We start from the raw sequence: 13,064 nt of genomic DNA, 5'->3' as shown, positions 1-13,064 counted from the left end.
CGTCATGCATCTACACCTACATTTAAAATGAGTCTACCGTGTCCACAGTGTGTCCAGAATCCCTTTTCCCGCGCTTTATTCAAATGCCAGTATGCATTCTAAAACGGTGGAATAGGCAAAATATGATAATAACACAACAACTGATGGCTGTAGCTAACTACTGTAGCTAACTACTGTAGCTAACTACTGTAGCTAACCTCTGTAGCTAGCCAGCAAAGTAGCAAGAAACGCTAAAGGGATTGCATAATTCTAGCCAAACAAAAAAATCATTTTTCTAAATATGAACTTGCTGGCTAGAATTTATGAGACCAGCAAACACGTTCCTCACATGCTAGGAATGTATTTCCTCCAACGTTATAAAGAAAAGGTGCCTCTCGCTCCCAAAACACACGTTTTCTGGAGACTTGTGGGAGGAGTGCTGATGACGTCGCCCACTGTATGCATTTTCGGTAGCCAGAAAGCGTCCAGACTGAAGTGGTCAGCCAGATCTGAACACAATCAGACCACCAAGTCACTTTTGTGCATCTAGACCCGTCATTTCAATGTGATCTTCATTTTTCTGATAGCAGAACTCGCATTTGAGTGTGAAGGGTAAACATGACAAAAGCCTCAGGACAACGCTCAGAAAATCTGGCCCAACCAAATTATCACAAAGCAAAAATATAATCACCTATTGGATATGAAAAATGAAAGAAAAAAAAACGTCAATGCTATTTGGCTCTAAACAGACAGTACAAGGAACTAGACTAGCTGAACACTGTGACTGATAGAAAACAGAAAACCACTGACGATGTACAGACTCACTGAGCACAGTCTGGCCATAGTGACTGGTCGTTACAGGCAAACCTGGCTGCCCAGAGAGGGCAGGCTGTGCTCATTCTGTCCCAGGAAGAGATAGAGCGGCATTTTCTGTCAAATTGTGACAGATGTTCGGACATAAGAAATACATTCTTCCTCAAAATGATAAAACAATACAAAGAATTTCAAAACCTAAATGATGAAGATAAACTTAGATACATACTTGGTGAAAAGCCACAACCTCAGTGTGATTATTCATATTAACCTATTCTTTATTATGTGTTAATATGAGTACCACTATCATTATTATTGCTTCATTATCAACAGTCTGGTATATTCCCGTCTTTGGCCACCATTCTTATATGTTTACTTTGACAATGGAAGTGTTTTACTTTCCATGTCAATAAAGTATATTGAATTGAGAGAGTCAGACAGAGCGAAAGGGACATAGTCCTGTTTACACTCTGACAGTATTAGAGAGAAATAGAGGGTTACGTATCATTCCATTAGTTCTCCCACTACAGAACACGTCAGTTTTATCACCGTCATCAGCTTGAAAACTTCCTCTGATCTCTGCTGCGGTCTGCTCACACTGCTGCTGTCATACTAAAAACAAAGAAGCCATCCTGCACTGTGGAAAACTACACTGGAAAATACAGTAATATAATATACTAAATATACTAGCTAAATGAATATACTAGCTAATCTACTGGGATGGACGAGAAAGAGGAAAAATCTAAAATAATAGGAGAAAGAGAGAGAGAGACTCGGCAGTAAAACAATAACACAGACGTGGGAGCTGAGATCATAGAGAGAGAGAGACCCGGCAGTAAAACAATAACACAGACGTGGGAGCTGAGATCATAGAGAGAGAGAGACCCGGCAGTAAAACAATAACACAGACGTGGGAGCTGAGATCATAGAGAGAGAGAGACCCGGCAGTAAAACAATAACACAGACGTGGGAGCTGAGATCATAGAGAGAGAGAGACCCGGCAGTAAAACAATAACACAGACGTGGGAGCTGAGATCATAGAGAGAGAGAGACCCGGCAGTAAAACAATAACACAGACGTGGGAGCTGAGATCATAGAGAGAGAGAGACCCGGCAGTAAAACAATAACACAGACGTGGGAGCTGAGATCATAGAGAGAGAGAGACCCGGCAGTAAAACAATAACACAGACGTGGGAGCTGAGATCATAGAGAGAGAGAGACCCGGCAGTAAAACAATAACACAGACGTGGGAGCTGAGATCATAGAGAGAGAGAGACCCGGCAGTAAAACAATAACACAGACGTGGGAGCTGAGATCATAGAGAGAGAGAGAAGAGAGAGCAAGAGAGAGGGAGAGAGAGAAGGACAGCGAGAGCGAGACAGAGAGAGCGAGACAGAGAGAGCGAGACAGAGAGAGCGAGACAGAGAGAGCGAGACAGAGAGAGCGAGACAGAGAGACAGAGAGAGCGAGACAGAGAGAGCGAGACAGAGAGAGCGAGACAGAGAGAGCGAGACAGAGAGAGCGAGACAGAGAGAGCGAGACAGAGAGAGAGAGAGAGAGCAGTAGTGACTTCCAGTATTCAGAGCAGAAGCGGAAATCCCGTCCCCCAGCACCCCCGTCCAGAACTCGGGAGGGGAAATGAACCGTTGGGTTCCTAGAAACAGCTGGGGATGAAGAGAGGAGCGAAGTCAGCAGAGAGAGAGAGAGAGCGAAAGAGGCAAAGAGCTACAGTAGAGTGAGAGATGCTTTACGGTTCCACCCCTTTAAACCAGCAGGGCCTGAGAAACAGTGAGCTAAGCAAACCTCCCTTAGCCCTCTTGGAGAAACAACCGGTAACACCATCGCTGTAGGGGGTGAAAACAATAAGGAGAAAACAAGTCCACATTCAGGAAATAAGATCAGTAACACAAATGAGATCCAGGTGCAGAAGCTTGATTGCTGGGTAGCGACTAGGGAGCGATAGCCTAGCGCTAGGCTGCATTAGCCAGCAGTCAGTGGCAGTAGCCTGGCAGGCAGTGTACCTCAGGAGAGAGAGAGAGAGAAAGGAAGAGGAGAGAGAGAGAGAGGAAGAGGAGGAGGAGAGACAGAGACAGACAGAGAGACAGAGAGAGAGACAGAGAGAAAGAGAGAGAGAGAGGACGAGGAGGAGAGAGAGAGAGAGGAAGAGGAGAGACAGAGAGAGAGAGAGAGAGAGAGAGAGAGAGAGAGAGAGAGAGAGAGAGCGCAGCGGGTCCATTAGCTCAGAGCTAGCCAGTAGTCACAGCCAGCCTGCTGATCTGGTAGCTATTGATAGCCATTACTTAATAGCGTGCCTACTGAACATAGCAGTAGCAAGCTATCCTGTCAGGCAGGAGAACAGAGGGCAGCCTGCTGAGTGCCTTGCAGCTACTAGCTAATAGCATGGAGCTGCTGAGCTGAACAGAACAGAGTAGGGGGAAATGTGATTGGCTTCTGTTTCTGCTGCGTGGCAGCTTGCACTAGAATGGAGGCCCGGTAGGTAATGACACGAGACCGGCACAGACCTAGTGGCAAGACACACACGCCTGATGGAGATGCTCACATACCATACAGTAAGTGTACACATAGGCCTATGCCTGGGAGCAACACACACACACACACACTTGGTGGCCCTTGATAATCAGGTCCGGTACCCTCCTGCCACCACCTTTCCGCTCCCCAGAGGAGAGGCAACAGAGTCACCTGCATGCATGCTGGTGAGAGGTGGCAGAGAGTGACGCATGGGCCTTTGGCAAGGACTACGTTGGCACAGTGGCACTGCATCATGCCAAGAGGCCATAGTCTGAACAGAACAGCAACCCGTCTGGCTAGAAGTACTGCCAAGAGATACAACAATATCATGTTGAGTGTTATCGTTATCAGTGCATTGGTTGCACTTGCAATGCACTCTGGGATACGATGAAGAGCTTTGTTGACGCAGATGGGACTCTGTAAGGACAAGATGGCCCGCCTCTCTAATCAACAAACAAACAAACACACACAATCAACATCAATTGTTATATTGTGTTAGTTCAAAAGGACCTCTTTCAGGTGTAGCCTAGCTGTTTGTATGACGGTGTGTTTGCATAGAAGAAAATTTAAAAAAATACTTGGGAAAGTGGTTATCCTACTGGCTATAGGGTGAATGCACCAATTTGTAAGTCGCTCTGGATAAGAGCGTCTGCTAAATGATGTAAATGTAAATGTAATAATACTTTTTCTTTCTCTTGTATTGTATTGTGCGTAATCTATTTTTCTCCTTTATATTCCTTAAATCATTTGACCTCATATGTGCCTCCTCCACAGTCCCCTCGTCCTCTGCAGAGGACAGTAACCAAGGTTACCAGGAGGCATGGATGCGTGACGTGTGATCGATTCACTCAAGGAGGACGGCATCACCACAAGACCTGCTACTTTAGGTTGGATTGACTGACATTAACACTGATTCTCGTTAATTACAATAACCGTGTAATACGTTTTTTTGTAATAACACATATAGTTGTAATAACACATCACAAAGTTGTAATTACCCTCATATTAATCTGCTTCTATTGCCCAACCTTTCCGTTGAGCTCTGCTCTCAGTCGGCACTTCATGAAAGCATTCTAAGCATAGTTTTAGCCTATGTCATCAACGTCCTCTTACACACAATGACAATAATAAATGAATGTTTCCTGGTTTGATACTGCCAGGAATACGCCCATCTTCACAGTTTGAACAAACCAGCTTATCAACAGAACACTTCCTGAAAACAAACACTCTGGCCAAAACAATACAACCACCATGAAACAGATATCTTACTGGAAATGAATTGGTAGAAAACAACAAAACCGATAGATTCTACACAAATGACCAAAATAAATAATTTAGCCTAGATATCTGAATTGGTGCCCACGACAGATGTTATTCTGGATGTCGTGTAGTAGGCTAGTAAGTTAACTTACAACCCATGTTGTCTTGTGACAGACGAAACAGAGTATCTATGTTAACCACTGTTGCTTGTGCAGCTAGCTAGCACTCGCTAGCTTGCATGTACACACTAGCTAGCACTTTCTAGTACCTATCTTCGAATTCTAATCGTAATTTCACGACCCGTGCTGTTGTGGCAGTAACGTGCCATCCTCTCTGGCACCATTCGACATCCTGTCTCATCTCATATGTCTCACAGCGTCTGTGCCGTGAGAAGGTATCTGCTGGAGCCAGACTCTATAGGAATCTGATCTTGGGCCTGTCCCAAATGGCACCCTATTCCCTGTATAGTGCACTACTTTTGACATTGGCCCATAGGGCTCCGGTCAAAAGTAGTGCACTATATAGGAAAAGTAGCGCACTGTATAGGGAATAGGGTGCCATTTGGGACACAGCCCTTCTGTCTGGTTAAGAGGGAAAAGCTCCCAGTACTACTCTACTGTAATCAGATTGCTACTGTAAATCAGTACTACTCTACTGTAATCAGATTGCTACTGTAAATCAGTACTACTCTACTGTAATCAGATTGCTGCTGTAAATCAGTACTACTCTACTGTAATCAGATTGCTGCTGTAAATCAGTACTACTCTACTGTAATCAGATTGCTACTGTAAATCAGTACTACTCTACTGTAATCAGATTGCTACTGTAAATCAGTACTACTCTACTGTAATCAGATTGCTACTGTAAATCAGTACTACTCTACTGTAATCAGATTGCTGCTGTAAATCAGTACTACTCTACTGTAATCAGATTGCTGCTGTAAGTCAGTACTACTCTACTGTAATCAGATTGCTACTGTAAATCAGTACTACTCTACTGTAATCAGATTGCTGCTGTAAATCAGTACTACTCTACTGTAATCAGATTGCTACTGTAAATCAGTATTACTCTACTGTAATCAGATTGCTACTGTAAATCAGTACTACTCTACTGTAATCAGATTGCTACTGTAAATCAGTACTACTCTACTGTAATCAGATTGCTGCTGTAAATCAGTACTACTCTACTGTAATCAGATTGCTACTGTAAATCAGTACTACTCTACTGTAATCAGATTGCTGCTGTAAATCAGTACTACTCTACTGTAATCAGATTGCTACTGTAAATCAGTATTACTCTACTGTAATCAGATTGCTACTGTAAATCAGTACTACTCTACTGTAATCAGATTGCTGCTGTAAGTCAGTACTACTCTACTGTAATCAGATTGCTACTGTAAATCAGTACTACTCTACTGTAATCAGATTGCTACTGTAAATCAGTACTACTCTACTGTAATCAGATTGCTACTGTAAATCAGTACTACTCTGTCATCTGATTGCTGCTGTAAATCAGATTACAAGCTCAGTAAATCCCGGGTGGAAAATTGTGTCTAATATTGAAAAGAAGACAATTCTTACTGTGCTGTTCTCCTCTTATTTCACTCAGTCCTGCATGTTGGAGCTCGGAGCCTAAGATTTTCACTGTACCCTGCAATCACACCTGCAACCCTGTACATGTGACTATTAAATACTCTCTGAATCCTCACAACTCTGTCCACAGGCAGAAGTTGGCTTTATGTTGTTGGTCAACAACAAGCAGAGGGAAAACAGCCTCCTGATCATGAGGTCTCCAACCATCCTTTACTTCTTCACCAGTCATGTATATCCGCACAACACGCCTTAGGATCTTGACTTCTGAAGGAAGGAGGGAAATGGTGATAGATGTATGGAGTCTTGGGGTAAGGGAAAAAAATGCAGCGACTACTCCACTCCAACGCGCAGTGGTTTTCCTGTTGCCCAGGGCTTTTAGACCTCAAAGGGAGCAGGGGGAGAGAGTGAAACAGGAGAGAGGGAAGAAAAGAGAGAGTGAAACAGGAGAGAGGGAAGACAGGAGAGAGGGAAGACAGGAGAGAGTGAAGACAGGAGACTGGGGAAAGAGCGAGAGAGAAGGAGCATGGGGGAGAGAAGGAGGAGGGGGGAGAGAAGGAGGAGGGGGGGAGAGAAGGAGGACAGGAGTGACAGGGATGGCATGTGTCTGGGGGGAGAGAGAAGGAGCAGGGGGAGACATGGAGAGAAGGAGGATGGGAGACATGGTGGAGGGGGGAGAGAAGATGGAGGGGGAGGGGGGAGAGAAGGAGGAGGGAGCAGAGAAGGGGGAGAGAAGGTGGAGGGGGGAGAGAAGGTGGAGGGGGGAGAGAAGGTGGAGGGGGGAGAGAAGGAGCAGGGGGGAGAGAAGGAGGACAGGAGTGATAGGGATGGCATGTGTCTGGGGGGAGAGAGAAGGAGCAGGGGGAGACATGGAGAGAAGGAGGATGGGAGACATGGAGAGAAGGCTGTCTGGAACTGAAAGAGAGCAGGGGAGGGACGGCATGTGTCTGGGAACACAGAGCACTCAGTGTGCCAGGGAACAGCCGTGAAGAGATTGCCATCTGATAGGCCTGACTAATGCCTTGAGTTCAGCCCTCTCCTCTGACGGAGCTGCCGGAGCCAGGCTGGGGCTGAGGGAAGAGGGGGGAGACCTGGGCCCTGACAGCAAATCTCAGTAAGACAAAAATAATGGTGTTCCAGAAAAGGTCCAGTTGCCAGGACCACGAATACAAATTCCATCTAGACAACATTGACCTAGAGCACACAAAAAACTATACATACCTCGGTCTAAACATCAGCGCCACAGGTAACTTCCACAAAGCTGTGAACGATCTGAGAGACAAGGCAAGAAGGGCCTTCTATGCCATCAAAAGGAACATAAAATTCGACATACCAATTAGGATCTGGTTAAAAATACTTGAATCAGTTATAGAACCCATTGCCCTTCATGGTTGTGAGGTCTGGGGTCCGCTCACCAACCAAGAATTCACAAAAAATGGGACAAACACCAAATTGAGAATACATGCAGAATTCTGCAAAAATATCCTCTGTGTACAACGTAAAACACCAAATAATGCATGCAGAGCAGAATTAGGCCAATACCCACTAATTAATCAAAATCCAGAAAAGAGCCGTTAAATTCTATAACCACCTAAAAGGAAGCGATTCCCAAACCTTCCATAACAAAGCCATCACCTACAGAGAGAAAAACCTGGAGAAGAGTACCATAAGCAAGCTGGTCCTGGGGCTCTGTTCACAAACACAAACAGACCCCACAGAGCCCCAGGACAACAACTCAATTAGACTCAACCAAATCATGAGAAAACAAAAATATAATTACTTGACATTTTGGAAAGAACTAACAAAAAAACAGAGCAAACTAGAATGCTATTTGGCCCTAAACAGAGAGTACACAGTGGCAGAATACCTGACCACTGTGACTGACCCAAACTTAAGGAAAGCTTTGACTATGTACAGACTCCGTGAGCATAGCCTTGCTATTGAGAAAGGCCGCCGAAGGCAGACCTAGCTCTCAAGAGAAGACAGGCTATGTGCACACTGCCCACAAAATGAGGTGGAAACTGAGCTGCACTTCCTAACTTCCTGCCAAATGTGTGACCATTTTAGAGACACATTTCCCTCAGATTACACAGACTCACAAAGAATTCAAAAACAAATCCAATTTTGATAAACTCCCATATCTATTTGGTGAAATACCAGTGCCATAACAGCAGCAAGATGTGTGACCTGTTGCCACAAGAAAAGGGCAACCATTGAAGAACAAACGGCATTGTAAATACAACCGAAATGTATGTTTATTTATTTTCCCTTTTGTACTTTAACTATTTGCACATCATTATAACACTGTATATAGACATAATATGACACATGAAATGTCTTTATTCTTTTGGAACTTCTGTGAGTGTAATGTTTACTGTGCATTTATTGTTTATTTCACTTTCTTTGGCAATGTAAACATATGTTTTCCATGCCAATAAAGCTGTTTGAATTGAATTGAATTGAGAGAGAGTAGAAGAGAGTGACTGGGCATGGAGAGAGAGCAGAAGAGGGTGACTGGGCATGGAGAGAGAGTAGAAGAGAGTGACTGGGCATGGAGAGAGAGTAGAAGAGAGTGACTGGGCATGGAGAGAGAGAGCAGAAGAGGGTGACTGGGCATGGAGAGAGAGAGCAGAAGAGGGTGACTGGGCATGGAGAGAGAGAGCAGAAGAGGGTGACTGGGCATGGAGAGAGAGAGCAGAAGAGAGTGACTGGGCATGGATAGAGAGTAGAAGAGGGTGACTGGGCATGGAGAGAGAGAGTAGAAGAGAGTGACTGGGCATGGAGAGAGAGTAGAAGAGAGTGACTGGGCATGGAGAGAGAGAGCAGAAGAGGGTGACTGGGCATGGAGAGAGAGAGCAGAAGAGGGTGACTGGGCATGGAGAGAGAGAGCAGAAGAGAGTGACTGGGCATGGATAGAGAGTAGAAGAGGGTGACTGGGCATGGAGAGAGAGAGTAGAAGAGAGTGACTGGGCATGGAGAGAGAGAGTAGAAGAGGGTGACTGGGCATGGAGAGAGAGAGTGACTGGGCATGGAGAGAGAGAGTAGAAGAGAGTGAATGGGCATGGAGAGAGAGCAGAAGAGAGTGACTGGGCATGGATAGAGAGTAGAAGAGGGTGACTGGGCATGGAGAGAGAGAGTAGAAGAGAGTGACTGGGCATGGAGAGTAGAAGAGAGTGACTGGGCATGGAGAGAGAGAGTAGAAGAGTGTGACTGGGCATGGAGAGAGAGAGTAGAAGAGGGTGACTGGGCATGGAGAGAGAGAGAGCAGAAGAGGGTGACTGGGCATGGAGAGAGAGAGCAGAAGAGGGTGACTGGGCATGGAGAGAGAGAGCAGAAGAGGGTGACTGGGCAAGGAGAGAGAGCAGAAGAGAGTGACTGGGCATGGAGAGAGAGCAGAAGAGAGTGACTGGGCATGGAGAGAGAGAGTAGAAGAGGGTGACTGGGCATGGAGAGAGTGTAGAAGAGGGTGACTGGGCATGGAGAGAGAGTAGAAGAGAGTGACTGGGCATGGAGAGAGAGAGTAGAAGAGAGTGACTGGGCATGGAGAGAGAGTAGAAGAGAGTGACTGGGCATGGAGAGAGAGAGTAGAAGAGAGTGACTGGGCATGGAGAGAGAGTAGAAGAGAGTGACAGAAGAGAGTGACTGGGCATGGAGAGAGAGTAGAAGAGAGTGACTGGGCATGGAGAGAGAGTAGAAGAGGGTGACTGGGCATGGAGAGAGAGTAGAAGAGGGTGACTGGGCATAGAGAGAGAGAGTAGAAGAGTGTGACTGGGCATGGAGAGAGAGAGTAGAAGAGGGTGACTGGGCATGGAGAGAGAGAGTAGAAGAGGGTGACTGGGCATGGAGAGAGAGAGTAGAAGAGGGTGACTGGGCATGGAGAGAGAGAGTAGAAGAGGGTGACTGGGCATGGAGAGAGAGAGTAGAAGAGGGTGACTGGGCATGGAGAGAGAGAGAGTAGAAGAGGTTGACTGGGCATGGAGAGAGTGTAGAAGAGGGTGACTGGGCATGGAGAGAGAGAGTAGAAGAGAGTGACTGGGCATGGAGAGAGAGCAGAAGAGAGTGACTGGGCATGGAGAGAGAGAGTAGAAGAGAGTGACTGGGCATGGAGAGAGAGTAGAAGAGAGTGACTGGGCATGGAGAGAGAGTAGAAGAGAGTGACTGGGCATGGAGAGAGAGTAGAAGAGAGTGACTGGGCATGGAGAGAGAGCATAGAAGAGAGTGACTGGGCATGGAGAGAGAGCATAGAAGAGAGTGACTGGACATGGAGAGAGAGAGTAGAAGAGAGTGACTGGGCATGGAGAGAGAGTAGAAGAGAGTGACTGGGCATGGAGAGAGAGTAGAAGAGAGTGACTGGGCATGGAGTGAGAGAGTAGAAGAGAGTGACTGGGCATGGAGAGAGAGAGTAGAAGAGAGTGACTGGGCATGGAGAGAGAGAGTAGAAGAGAGTGACTGGGCATGGAGAGAGAGAGTAGAAGAGAGTGACTGGGCATGGAGAGAGAGAGTAGAAGAGAGTGACTGGGCATGGAGAGATAGCCCTTGATTATGATTCTGTTCCAGTTTTTGTTAAGAGCCCCGATGCGTGGTCTGAACATTAACACGCATCACTTGCGGTAGCATAAGGAAGCATAAGGACCTTATCTTTCTTATCAGCAAGAAACATAAAAAAAAGTTTAATTGATAAACACCTTTATAGGGTTAGGGTTAGTGTTCCCACACGGCCATTTCTCCATGTTACATCACTTGTTTACGGAAGACAGACGAAGACAGCTAATTAAGACAGGTGGTCCCTCTATCTAGCATGCTCCGAAAGCCTGTGTGTAATGGAAGAAGGCAGCCAGAAATGTGTGGTCACTGAAAAATTGTGTCGGCTGCAACTGTGATAAAGCTGGTTAAAACAGTAAGTGTGTATTTTGCATTTGTGAAATTATTTTGATTTGATATGAAATTTAAAAAAGGGCTTTATGTTTCTAGAACCGTATTGCAATTGAGAATCGATTCACATTTATATGGAGTATCTGGCTGTTTTGGCTGCCAGAGCCAGTCTAGCTCTGAAAATAACATACACTACATCACCAAAAGTATGTGGACACCTGCTCGTCAAACATCTCATTCCAAAATCATGGGCATTAATATGGAATTGGTCCCCCCTTTGCTGCTATAACAGCCTCCACTCTTCTGGGAATGCTTTCCACTAGGAACATTGCTACGGGGACTTGTTTCCATTCAGTCACAAGAGCATTAGTGAGGTCAGGCACTGATGTTGGGCGATTTGGCCTGGCTTGCAGTCGGCGTTCCAAAGGTGTTTGATGGGGTTGAGGTCAGGGCTCTGTGAAGGCCAGTCAAGTTATCCACACCGATCTCGACAAACCATTTCTGTATGGACCTCGCTTTGTGCACAGGGGCATTGTCATGCTGAAACAGGAAAGGGCCTTCCCCAAACTGTTGCCACAAAGTTGGAAGCACAGAATTGTCTAGAATGTCATTGTATGCTGTAGCGTTTAGGATTTCCCTTCCCTGGAACTAAGGGGCCTAGCCCGAACCATGAAAAACAGCCCCAGACCATTATTCCTCCTCCACCAAACTTTACAGTTGGCACTATGCACTCGGGCATGGAGATCTTTGGCTTTTGTGGCTGCTCGGCCATGGAAACCCATTTCATGAAGCTCCCGACGAACAGTTATTGTGCTGACGTTGCTTCCAGAGGCAGTTTGGAACTCGGTAGTGAGTGTTGCAACAGAGGACAGATTATTTTTACGAGCTACGCGCTTCCGCACTCGGCGGTCCCGTTTTGTGAGCTTGTGTGGCCTACCACTTCGCGGCTAAGCCGTTGTTGCTCCTAGACGTTTCTACTTCACAATAACAGCATTTACAGTTGACCGGGGCAGCACTTACAGGGCAGAAATTTGACGAACTGACTCGTTGGAAAGATGGCATCCTATGACGGTGCCACGTTGAAAGTCACTGAGCTCTTAGGTACGGGCCATTCTACCGCCAATGTTTGTCTATGGAGATTGCATGGCGGTGTGGTCGATTTTATACAACTGTCAGCAACGGGTGTGGCTGAAATAGCCGAATACACTAATTTGAAGGGATGTCCACATACTTTTGTATATATAGTGTACGTTATTTTCTAACCTCAGTAATGTCCTGGCTAGTAGTATGTTATTTTCTAACCTCAGTAATGTCCTGGCTAGTAGTATGTTATTTTCTAACCTCAGTAATGTCCTGGCTAGTAGTATGTTATTTTCTAACCTCAGTAATGTCCTGGCTAGTAGCATGTTATTTTCTAACCTCAGTAATGTCCTGGCTAGTAGTATGTTATTTTCTAACCACAGTAATGTCCTGGGTAGTAGTATGTTATTTTCTAACCTCAGTAATGTCCTGGCTAGTAGTATGTTATTTTCTAACCTCAGTAATGTCCTGGCTAGTAGTATGTTATTTTCTAACCACAGTAATGTCCTGGGTAGTAGTATGTTATTTTCTAACCTCAGTAATGTCCTGGCTAGTAGTATGTTATTTTCTAACCTCAGTAATGTCCTGGCTAGTAGTATGTTATTTTCTAACCTCAGTAATGTCCTGGCTAGTAGTATGTTATTTTCTAACCACAGTAATGTCCTGGCTAGTAGTATGTTATTTTCTAACCACAGTAATGTCCTGGCTAGTAGTATGTTATTTTCTAACCTCAGTAATGTCCTGGCTAGTAGTATGTTATTTTCTAACCACAGTAATGTCCTGGCTAGTAGTATGTTATTCTCTAGCCACTAATTTGAAGGGGTGTCCACATACTGTTGTATATATAGTGTATAAGGTCCTTGGACCTTAAGGAGTAACGGAATGCTACTTAAAGCATTAAACACAACAAGAATCTCACTGCCGATAGACTGCCGATAGGCA

At 45.4% G+C, this 13,064-nt stretch overlaps 1 protein-coding gene across 2 annotated transcripts in view; it reads right to left on the bottom strand.

Annotated features, from left to right (window-relative positions):
* Nucleotides 1-13,064, bottom strand: part of LOC311119388 (sushi domain-containing protein 6-like) — a 51,920-nt gene that overhangs the window by 32,062 nt on the left and 6,794 nt on the right. The window lies entirely within an intron of this gene.

This window comes from Coregonus lavaretus (genome assembly GCF_964263955.1).
Source record: "Coregonus lavaretus genome assembly, contig: HAP1_SCAFFOLD_1534, whole genome shotgun sequence".
In the NCBI taxonomy this organism is placed as follows: Eukaryota; Metazoa; Chordata; class Actinopteri; order Salmoniformes; family Salmonidae; genus Coregonus; species Coregonus lavaretus.
Note: the sequence above shows the minus strand (reverse complement) of the source record. Positions and strands in the feature narration are given on the sequence as shown.